This window comes from Miscanthus floridulus, chromosome 10 (assembly GCF_019320115.1).
Source record: "Miscanthus floridulus cultivar M001 chromosome 10, ASM1932011v1, whole genome shotgun sequence".
In the NCBI taxonomy this organism is placed as follows: domain Eukaryota; kingdom Viridiplantae; phylum Streptophyta; class Magnoliopsida; order Poales; family Poaceae; genus Miscanthus; species Miscanthus floridulus.
The window spans coordinates 108,473,802-108,486,325 of record NC_089589.1 but is presented as its reverse complement, the minus strand read 5'-3'; the positions used below and the strand labels follow the sequence as shown (position 1 = coordinate 108,486,325).

Genomic DNA, 12,524 nt, shown 5'->3' with positions numbered 1-12,524 from the left:
TGACTATTGCTCCTAATGTCTATTTTCTTGGGCCTATGGGTGACCCTGATCCATCTGATTTCATCTATCAATAAACCAACCAAATTCTCTTAAAACAATCTGTAGTGGATTCGTCTTCCTGGAACACCAAAACTCCTTTCAGGAATTGGCCCAAAATGCCTAAGGGATGGAGAGACTGGTTTCGTAGGGTGTCTGAGAAAAAGGGTGGAGATTGGGAGCTTTATGATCTGAATCAATGCTTGACACTTTCGTTGTCTGGGATGGAGAGGAATGATTCACTCCTGATCTCTGCATCTTATTTCTAGTCTAGCACCCTAAATGCTTTTGTCATTGGTCATGGCCCAATGACCATCACTTTGGTAGATGTTTATATGCTGACTGGCCTTAGAATAACAGGATCAATGCAGCCCTATTACTTCTTAAGTGCTGGATCTAAGAAATTAGCCAAAATATCAGACTGCACAGGATGGGCAAGCTACATTCTGAACCATATTGGAGACGAATCAACTGTCAGCGAAAGAGAATATGTGGGCTTTCTGAACATGTGGTTAGAGGGATTCATGTTCTATGGGTCATCTTGTGGTACGACTTACAATCATAAGCTTATGGATGAGCATCTAGCAATAGGCATGGATATTCCTCTTGGAAAGTATCTGTTAGGAGCTGCTTATCATCTGATGCACCAGGTAGCTGCCTAATTACTGAAGAATGAACCAGTGCATACTATTAGTGGCCCTTGGTGGTTGATATAGTTATGGCTGAACCTGTATATGCACAAGGTTGTAAGGCCTGATCTCAGAAACTTGATCGTTCCTTCCTCCAACTTTGATGAGGAATATAGAGGTGAAGAAGGAAGAACCCATCAGTGCATGAGTTATGGTGAAGCTGCATCGACCATAACAATTGCTGTCGATGTTGGCCATCTCTTCAAAAGGTTTTATAGAGGGTTTGATGCAGATACCCTGACTTGGCTACCCTATGAGGAGGATGAGAACAATGAGCTAATCTTCCCATTCAAATTTTGATTCGAGTCGGGCTGTTCAGACGAAACGGCGGCCGCAATCTTCAATTCTTTCATCAAGCCCTGTGTTCTTCCAGCTGAGTTTCGTCATGGCCGTGGCAAAATGTCTACAGGTTCCTTCCTTCTAGGCAACCTTCCAACCTTCGAATTTTACAACCCTTCTTTTGTAGCTCGTCAGTTTGGCCTTGGTCAACTGCCTCCTCAACTGTTCTTCAAGGATATACTGAGGCCAAGAGAGGGCATTAGTGAAGTAATGGAAACCTCTAGAGTTTTCCAACTAGGATCAGATCTTCCTTCTCTTTACTTGCACGACTAGACAAGAGTCAACTTCTCCAATCTTTTTGACTCCTGGTGGCAAGAATGGCACTCCCACCTCTTCTGTGGGCCGGTCCATCCTAGATGCATAGCTCTAGATGGAGAGTTTGCTTCTGACAGTGAGGTAAATTACCATTCTTTTTTTTAGAAAAATTACTTGATGAGTTCCCCTATCAACTGTCCTAACAGACCTTTTTAGGATACCGAATTCGATCCCCCAAGCTTGGATAGGGAGGGGCGTCCTATAGATTATCAGCCACCATGCCTAGTTTCAAGAATAGGATCAGCTGCACCTCCATTGAAGAAGCTAATGAAAACTCAAGCTGCCCCTAGAATCGTAACATATCAATCCTCAAAACACAAGATAGCCCAAGGGACAACCCAGAAAACTATTACTGGGAAAAGACTTCGCAGAACAAGACCATCGGCTACCTAGGTAAACAATTCACTTTTTCCTCAAAATGATATTCAACTTCTAATCCTCTTTCTTCACAGCTATCAACTATTGCATCCAAACCGACTCTAGGTGCAGAACTATTGTCCCAGGCATTTGATTTGGCATCAACTAGACCTTCATCAGTCGATCCCCAAGAGGAGCCAACTTTGGTTGAAATAACCGATGCTTCCAAGACAGCAGAAGATGTGAGTTCTCCCATTTTACCCCTGATGCTGCCGAAGTATTTTTCTCAAAACTTTTAATTTTATTCAATTTTCATCCTTCATCTGACTTCTTATCATGCAAGAGTAGGAATCTGATAGTCTCCTTATTAAAAATGACCCTGCTGTTGTTGACACTCAAACTGTCGATTCCCCAGTCCAGCACACAACTGATGGTAAGAAAGTCATATGCTTAGTTTATTTCTCTACAACAAACATGAACTAAAAATCTTCCTTGATGTTTGCAGATATCAATGTTGAGAGTTCAGAGCTGATTCAACCAAATATCATTGGTGCATCATTGGCTGCTCCTTTTTCCTAGATAGAGACCACCATAGAAAAGGTACTGTATCTACTTTACCGTTTATTTTATCACAGACTGATTCAATCCTCTTAATCAAGATTTTCTTATATATATAGACACTTAATCTTCTAGCTCCAAGCTATTCTTTCAACCTTGAAGAGTATTTGGATGAAGATGAAATCAGCTCATCAGCCATCTCTTCTAAAGAAGCTTTATCAGAAGAGATCAGAAATCGGCTAAAGGATATATTGCCAATGCTTGAGAAGAACATAGCCGATTTGGTCCAAGATGCGGATTTATTACAAAGAGTCTCCTTGGCCTTTAAGGATAATTCATCCCCGATTCTTACCAAGGTCTTATCATCTTTGTCTATCATTGAAGATCAAGCTCTAAAGGTGAAAAAGGCTCAGAGGAGACTGTCTAACCATGAAGCTTTACTAGACAAGAAGAACTCCAACATGCAAGAGGCCAAAGAGCTGACACAACTGATCGATGATTTAAAGAACTCCTCTCTTAGGATCGATCTAGAGCTGACCCAACGGGAAGCCAAGCGTGCATAACTTGAGAAGGAACTGGAGAATGTGAAGGCTGCCATTGACCGCCACAAGTCCAATCTAGCTCAAATACTCGATGCCATTAAGTAGAAGAAATAGGAACTGCTGACTAAGGTCAGAGAAGGCCGGGTTATCGGTAGTAGCCTTGGGGATATTCCTGGATCAGCCGAAGAAGATAGGCAACAAATCACAGAAGTCGATGCTATCCGGCTAGAAGTATTGAAAACAATCTGGGATGCTCTAGACTTGTAATATGTATACCAATATGTAACTTTTGTGGAATCAATGATAACCATGTTTTCTGTCACCTCATTGTGTTTCTTGTTTTGGCTAAAGAGCCAATTTGAAAATAGCAGATTCCAGACTTCTAACCTTAATCCGATTAAGTCTAAAAACACGACCTTTATTAAGAGAACCACTCGATCTTCTATCCTTAGTCACCAAACGTCATATTCTCTTTGGCATTAGTGAGGTGGCGCTTCACCTTCTATTAATTGCGGTTGCCTTTTGCATGTCCCGAGGCATCCACCTCGTCGCTCCATGGCTTCAAATACCAGCTGAGCGCTTTGGCCTCGAACACATCTACATTCGCAACCGCTCATGTTCCTTTGCACTTCTCCACCCTCGCAAACTCTATAGCGGCCTTCTTCCCCTTCTTGTAGATCCAATCAACTTCATGGCCGGCTAGTACGACCGAGGCAAACGTGCGGCGGAGGAGATCCCGAAGGGGGACATGCCGGTGAACCAGCACCTTCGACGCATGAGGTAAGATCGATATCTTCTGCTCATGGCGGTGAACTTTTCTAACTTGTTTATAGGCTCGTCTTGAATGACTGTCTTCGTCCTCTCCCTAGGGCTGGCGAGCCCTCTGATGCTGCATCTTCTGCGCCGACCTCGTCATCGGATTCCTCCGACTCTTACAATGGCGACGACGCCCGACGTTTCCTCCGAGAGTGGAGGGCAGCCTAGGACCGTTATTCTGAGGCAACTCGGGAAAATGGCTAGCTTGAGATGCGCCTCGGGGTCTCTCAAGCCACTTTTCATGCCGCCAAAGAAGAGGCTAGGGCTGCTCGGGTGTGGCTGGCCAAGTCTGATGCCATGGTGGCGGGTAAGATGAATTCCAGGAATGCTTTTATTCTGATTTCCATTGTCTTTATATTGATAGCTTTCATGTTTCTGTGATCGCCAGCCCTGAAGGTGCAGTTGGAGTCCCTCCAACTAGCGGCGAACGTGGCCACGGATGCCGTCAATGCTCGGGACGCCCTCATCAATGCCCGCATCCACGACGTTCCAGCCCACGTCCAGGAAATCATCCTTCATGGCGTCCATCATGGCACGTTGGGGTGTTGGCCTTGGCGCAAGTCTAGACCGGGCACGAGCTCCACACTATGGAGATCGGCTTCCTGATGGGTGACGGCCCCGAGGAGCACGAGGACTTGAACGTGGGGTTCATCGACACAGCGGAGGCCATCGTGGACATCACATCCGCACATGATGTGATGAACAATGTCTTCGATTAGTTTGTATCTAGGGCCCAACTGATCAATGAATAAAATCTTCCACCTTTTCTATGATTGTATCTGTGTACTTTCTGTAGTGTCATGATTTTTCCTGCGTTTGTTTTTGTTCTATAGGCGATACATTTCATATCGGCTTTTCTTCCTTTTGGGGTAATTTTGAACTAAAGGCGATACCCTTCTGGTACTAGCTATTAGAGCCAATGACTGAACAAATCAGCCATCAAGTGTTGATCCAAATGGTAGGATAATATTCCTTCAAATATTTTCCTTTAATAACTCCTTAACAAGTTGCACCAGAACTCTCCAGACCAAAGATTAAACAATCGATCGATCCAGGCCAAGCATCTCATTAAGCAGAACAACCTTTCAATTCCCTTTAATAAATTTATCAACTCTGGCTTGTACTTAGGATTCGACTTAGCGCTTATATACATCGGTCTAGGCTTATCTCTATGACCAATGTCTATCTTCCTTATTCCACCAGTCGATGCGAAGCCATGATTATCCATTTAAAACAAACTCTCAGAGCTGATTGCTTGGATTGGATGTTGGCTTTCATTACTGATTTTAATGAAGCCTCCTCCCCAAAGTTTGCTAGAAAAACACTCAAAGCCTTCCAGCTCCCAATATACTGGATCGGCTGTTGCGATACTCACAGATTCATCAGCGCGAACCAGCTCAACATCATCTCCATGCCACTGAATCAAACATTGATGCATGGTTGATGGCACACAATATTTTCCATGAATCCAATCGTGACCAAGGAGTGAACTGTATGACCCTTTTCCATCAATGATGAAGAATGTAGTGAGCAAAGTTTTACTTCCGATTGTTAATTCGACGTTCATTGCCCCCTGGTTTTAGATGCATTACCTCCGAAATCCTTACGCATTATATCAGTTTCAATCAAATCTCCTGGTCCCTTGCCAAGCTTATGAAAAGTGGTGTAAGGCATAAGATTGACAGAAGCACCTCCGTCCACCAACATCTTGCTCATCGGCTTCCCATCAATAAAACCTTTTACATATGGAGCCTTTAAGTGCCGATGTTTGATTGGCTTATCGAATATAGCCTATTGTATAACTGTCAACTTGGCAACTATTTCCTCATACTCTGACTCATCAAAATCTGAATAGAGCTCTTGATCTGCTAGAGCCCTGAATTCTGATGGCAACAGAAAAGCCATTTGAATATTAGCCGATGGTTGCCCCCCTATCAGCTGTTTGTTTAGCAAGCTATACCTGAGGTTTACCAGATGCCTGAGTCTTTTCTAGTTCTCTATTCCTTAGGTGTTGCATCCTTCTTTTCTGGCTTCTTGTCAGACCTCCTGGACACCATTGGCCTTCCTGCCAAACATACTCTTCCTCATTACTTTCTTCTTTATAATCAGCCCAGTTTTGATCAACAACTCGCTTTCCAAGCGGATCATGAACACTTCTATTTTTAAGCACCGATCCATGTTATTATGATGATACTCATCTTGAGTATGGATAGACCAACGGTTGGCTTGAGATTGCCTAAACTCCCAATATTGCTCGCTGCACTCCGGACAGTTATTTCTGGTAGGCAATTTCAAACCTTCGTTCCAGCAATGTCTGAAGAAAGGACAATTCCAATATGATTCAACTTGCTCTCTTTCATATTTCTATTTCTTTAGCTGACGCTGGTACTCTTGCTCTTCTAACCAACGCTGATAATCCTTTTCCTTCTGTCGCTGTCATTTATTCAGCAAAATTTGAGATGTAACACGTGGCCTTGTTGCCCCATTCCTTGACGTCTCCCCCTGCTCATATCGGCTCTTTTGTTGGTCACGACGCCTTCTAATCTTTCTATATTCATCAGCCGATATTTGCATCTTGGGATGACTATTCTAGTTTCTCTTGATCTGGTCGATGTTAGGACTTTAGTCTTCCCTTTGAGCAATCTAGCATCAACCATGTTTTGATCCCTTGGGAAAGGATTATCATCAACTTTCATCTTTCGAGGTGTATCAAATTTGAGCCTTCCTTGCTGAATAGCCCTCTGTATGTGTTGTCGGAAAACTCTGCACTCATTAGTAGAATGAGAAGTGGTGTTGTGAAATTTGTAGAACTTCTTATTCTTCAACTGCTCAAGAGGCAACATAACATGATTGTCGGGTATCTTGATCTGTCCCTTTTCAAGTAAGAAATTGAAGAGCTTATCTGATTTTGTGACGTTGAAGTCCTAGCTCTCTTCGACCCCTCTTCCCTAAGGATTTGGCTCCATTACTGTCTTCTTACCCCAATTCCATTCAGTCGTGGCAACCTCTTCTTCTTCATCGTCTTCATAGCCGTCATCAACCGAATATGGATTATAGGTCTCGGCAATTGCGGCATTCTTCTAGAATCGGGTATCTCTGCGTATGTTCTGAAATTGGCTATTGAGCGCTACCACTCATTGAGCCAACTGACCTAAATTGTCAAACTCTTGTCCCAACAGCTTCTCTCTCCATGTTGGCAACATTCCTTGAACGGCCAAAGCAGCAAGCTGATCATCGGTTAAGTTCAATGAGAAGCATAAACTCCTGGTCTCTCGAAACCTTTGAAGAAACTTGGTGCCCGATTCATTAGTTCTCTACCTTACAGTCATCAAATTGGTAATTTTCTTTTCTCATATCTTAGTATAAAAATATGTAAAAAAAATTCTCTAGGTTAGCCCAATTGGCGATGGAGTTAACTGGCAGTGATGAAAACCAAGTGAAGGCCGGCCCTGACAGAGACAAGGAGAAGAAACGAACTCGATGGACCTCTTCAATGGATGCTTCGCCCAACTGTGTAAGATACTGACTGACATATTCTATCATGCTTGTGCTATCTTGACCAGTGAACTTGGCAAACTCTGGGAGCCTGTAATTTGCAGGGAGGGTGACCAAATCATACCACTCTGTATATGGGCATTTGTACGAGAAGGTCTCCCCTTTTGGCTTCAAACTAAACTGATTCTTCATCATCTCGGTCACTCTAAGCAACAACTCATCAGTAATTGAATTTGAATTTCTCTATAATTGCTGACCCATCTGTGGATTAAAATTTCAGGTACCTTGATACCCCGGATTTGGAATTATATGAAGGGTGTTGTAATATGTGCCATAATGATACCCTTGTAGAATCTCTATCTGCTGGGTCCTTTGCTGGTTTGCTGCTTGAAGTCTCTGGTTATAGATATTAGGATCTATATCTCTATGAATCCTTTGAACTGATGGCGCTATTCTTTGAGCCAATGATGGTATTTGGCCTAATGTGCCAAAATTAACCATCTGGTCTTGACCTTGCCCCATTGCCTGTTGCACATGCTGCATTGACGATCTAGGATTATACTGTATCTGATTGGTGATGGTACCTTGAATCTGCTTAGACGAGCTCTGGACTACCTGGACATCATCATTACCAGCTTGTGCTGCTTCTTGATGGCTAGTACCGGCTTGATTAGTCCCCTAAGTCAACAGATGTGGAATGTTGTAATAAGCCGGTCCGATTTGATCAACTGGATATCCATGAAACACCTCTTTCATGGTGTTGTGGAATGTGTTTAGGAAAACTATATTATGGTTCAATATGGCATCATGAACAGATTAGTTTATAGCTTCTACAAAGAAACACCTGTCTTCAGCTTCATCTGCATTTGTCTGCCCATGCAACAGAACTCTTGGTAGTGGATATTTCTGAACAACTTTATTATCACGTGTCTTAGTTTAGGACAACAAACACTTATTCTGAAATTCTTCTATAGCTTTGCTGATGACATCTTTATCTTCATTGGGTAGGTCTTCATAAGGCACCATAATGATGTCATTGTTGTTGTAAGTCGCTATGACGATTGTGGGGTCCCACCGAGAGTGCCAAAACGTCTGTCGGCATCAAAATGTCGACACACGGCAAGCCGGAAGGATCTGCTTAGGATGAGCCTGGAGATCCGCTTGGCTTCAACATAGGGTTAACGGATCCTGCGAATTTCTCCTGAGGCATGCTAGTCAATTTAACCTGCAATTGATAAGGAGAGAAAGTTTATCAGTAATTTAAGGTGGAACATGCCGGTCTTTGTCCATACAGTTCCAAGTGTGCCGCTTCGGGAGCAGCCAGATGGGAAAATCGACTAAATAGCCGACACGTGAAGAAATCGGCTGTTACAGATAGTAAAGCTTATGGATCGCGATTGAGTTATGTTGACAAGTGCAATGGCCGTAGATGTAAGTGAAATCATCAGCTAGGTGGATATTAACAATGCGAATCATTGAGCCGATGAATCTAACAAGAAAGGATATAACATGCGACCAAATTGACTGTCTAATACAAATGGTCCTACAAACGCTCTGAATCTAATCTATTACCATCAACAGTGAGGTTTGACCGGATTGATAGCAGCTATGATGATAATAACAAACTAAAACAACCTTAGAATCCATAAAACCATCTATGCATCGATAGGCTTTCCAGAAGACACGCTATATGTGTGAAAGCTCGAGCGAATCGGCTGAAATAGCCGATTCGGGTGAAATGAGACTACAGCGTGTGAACAATCGACTATTTCATATGGACAAACCTATGAACTCATCAGACTTAACCTACTATCTCTAACAGTGGGGTTCGACCGTATCGATGGCAGCCGTGATAAAGACAACAAATCAAACCTTTAAAGGACACAGATCAATTCACATTTAACAGAATCATGAGAACACACTATAGGCGTTAAAGCATAGGCGATCGGCTATTTAGCCAATGTAGGCATAGCAAACAGTTAAGGTCATGCCTAATAGAGAACAAATCTACTAACTAGCATCCTCCAATCTACAGTGCCATCAGTGGGGATCGACAGGATCGTTACATCCATAATAGCAAACTATAGACCAGATTTAACTAACCAGCAAACCTCTTCGAGATCATACATGCCTTAACCGCGTACTATGCATGATCAAGATCGAAGTAAAAATAGCCGATGAAACATAACCCGTCGCTCAAAGTAAGAAACATCGTGTTGTAACAAAGCAAACGACGGACTAAAAGGATATGAGGCCGATCTAATTCGATCTCGACCGGGCAGATTTATGTTGCTGCAAACTAACAACAATAAGAACATCAGCAAGATCGGTAACTTAATGAATCTACCCGAAGGACGCCACCCTTAGGTAGAGCCGATAAATTGACCTTAATCTAATTCGAGCAGTGGAGGTCGACCGGATCGATGTAGCCATACTTGAACTAGACAAGAGTTAATAACTAGCTTATACAAGAGTTCGTAGTGGAGGTCGAACTTAACCGATGCAGCCATACAAACAGAAGTATAAGCGATGACGGTACTTACAGACAAGCCGAAGGTCGGCTGGACCGATGTAGCCCTGCTTGTTGAAGAACTCGCCAAGATCTACACTACTCCTACTCCTACGGGTTGGCATGGAGCCGAAAAAAGTAAATTGTATTTGATTGATTGGATGTCCTTTACAATAGCCAGGGTCCAATATTTATACCCGGAGCCTAAACATGAATCCTACTCAAGTATGACTCATTACAATCTTTGGTATAAAAGAAAACATTCCTAACTTAAGATAACTTGGACCCTAATCTTTCCCTTTTTGTAGAGCCCGATATGTATTTCCTGATGCCAACCGTACCTCATCGTTGTTATCTGCTGACGTCATTCGAAGAGAGCCGATTCTAGTGTCGCATCCGAATCAGCTGATACCAATCCTTATGCAATTGATTCCTTGATTGACGCAATCTTGGAAGCTTCGAGTTCCTGCATTCTTCTTCCCAAATTTTGGTGTAAATAGCAGGGAAGGCTCGTTGCTCTCTTGTCGTGGGTTTTGGCTCTTTCTGGACCGACTGATTGGAGGCGGGAATGGTGGAGGTCTAAGCACCACATTGAGTCCGGGACTCAAGTGTGGGGGCTTGGAGTCTAAGTTTGGACGGGGACCTAGACCCCTTGACAGGAGAGTGGTGGGTTGGTCCTGCTTGTGCCTAGGGTACAAGAAGGGCGTGTGTTTTGGGGTACCCAGCTGGCACATTGATTATCGAATCACTGGGTAATCCGGTACGACTTGTCTACAATCTAGCACCGTAGTAAGAACTAGAATATAAAAGATGGAAAAATGTTCTGGTTGCTTACCACCTGCTTGAAGGTAGCATAGGTGCTTACATAGAATGGTAGTTAATGAACTAATGATGACTGCTAAGAAAATTGAATATAAGGACGCACGTTTAGTAATGCCCCTGCAAATGCAATAAACCCACAAGCCAGATAGCCTTACATACCATTGGAGTCTTTTCTTTTCTCCAGACGGGTAAGTCTTGTAGAGTACAATTGAGTACTCAGGGTTTGTTCTACCCGGTTGCAGGTGGTAGGAATATGTGGAGCTAACACTTGTGTGTGGAAACCTCCTGGTGGGCTCAGCGAGGATTTCCTTTATGTTGCAGACATAGAGTTTATTTGAAATTTCCACCCAAAATGTTTACAAATGGAAAAACTTATAACTTGTTACGATGTATATAACGGACCATCATTTTAATGTTTAACTTGTCCGTAAATGATTTTATTTCCGCTGAAACTCTGATAACATGATTATATTTCGCTGTTATAAACAATTAATATTATACTCTGATGTTGCATGGAAAGTGATGTAAGAAATGGCTAAAATATTGTAAGCTTTATTGTCTCATTTATGATCTTGTTGAAAAATGTGGATTTTCGGGTTCTTCCATGGGGTGTGCTCGACGAAACTGTCCGATATAGCTCCCTTTCGAGGTGCTTAGTGTCTAGTGGAAGACAAGCGCCTCTGAAAGCATGTTATTTCGGGCGGTTCTACCACATAATCTATCCACCTTCCCGTCGATGGTTGTATACAGTAGTATGCTGCATTGTGAATATCGACAAGATTTGTAGTTTCTAGATCTTCCGGTTGCCCTGGAATCTTACCTTTGTCGGTTGGAGGAACAACAGCAGCTAGTTGAGCTATTTGTGATTCTAACATTTTATTAAAGCTATGCTGGTTCCCTTTGTCGGTTGCCCAGGAATGTTATCCATTCTATTATTTATATTTTCTAAAACTCTATCATTAGAAGCTAGTTTTCTAGATAAACCCTCCATAATTTTAGCTTGGCCAGAAATTAATTCTCTCAAGGGTGGTTGATGGAAATTATTGAAATTATTACCTTGAGGGTTACCTTGGTAATTACCTTGGTAGTTTGGCCTCTGTTGCTGATTCCATCCACGATTCTATTGAGGACGAAAGTAGTTGTTGTTGACGAAGTTCACATCCTCAAGAATTTCACGGCAGTTGTTCCCTAAATGTCAGTATTTCCACACTCTTCACATGTCATGAGGGAATCATGAATGTGCACGACTTCTTGCTTCTCATTGGCTTGTTCTTCGAGCTTCTTCATTAGCTGGTCCATCTTGGTAGACAACATGTCTACCTTTTTGAGTTGATGCATACCTCCACCTCTCTTGCAGGTCTGAAGATGTTCTTCATTTCAACCTTGGTTGGAGGCCATCTTCTCCACAAGAGCTGTTGCAGCTGGTATGGTGAGTGACAGGAATGCATCTCCAGCAACAGCATCCATAGTCTCACGGGTACTATGGGTCAACGCATGGTAGAAAGTCTGCATGAGTAGCCAATTCTCCATCCCATGTTGAGGACATTCTGCAATGTAGTCTTGAAAGCATTCCCATGCCTCAGGGACAGATTCATCATGTTGCTGTTGAAAACTTGAAATTCTCCCACGTAGAGCATTGGACTTGCCCATGGGAAAGAACTTGGCTAGCTAGGAAGGCAGTGGAGCAGTTATCCCATGTAGTGTTTCTATCTTAGTTAGCGTAGAACCATTGCTTTGCCTTTCCCAAGAGTGAGAATGGGAAGAGGTGAAGTAGTATGGCATCTTTGGTCACTCCTTTGATGATGAAAGTGCTACAGATCTCCAGGAAGTGTTGGGGGTGTGCACTTGCATCTTCATGTGCTTTTCCACAAAACTGGCTTGCTTGCACCATATTGATGTGAGCTGGCTTGAGCTCAAATCCATTATCTACAACATCAACTGTTGGACCAGTACGAATGTTGGCTGTAGTTGGAGCAGAGAATTCATGGAGAGTCTTGTTAGCCATGTCTTCAAATTCTGGTGTTAAACTTTGCCTTATCCTATTGT

The 12,524-nt window shown here is 42.8% G+C and overlaps 1 non-coding gene across 1 annotated transcript; it reads left to right on the top strand.

Moving 5' to 3' along the window:
* Positions 1 to 12,006: 12,006 nt before the first annotated feature.
* On the top strand, positions 12,007 to 12,115 carry LOC136490302 (small nucleolar RNA R71). The gene has a single exon (XR_010767592.1). It is a non-coding gene; the product is annotated as a small nucleolar RNA R71 (small nucleolar RNA).
* Positions 12,116 to 12,524: the final 409 nt, after the last annotated feature.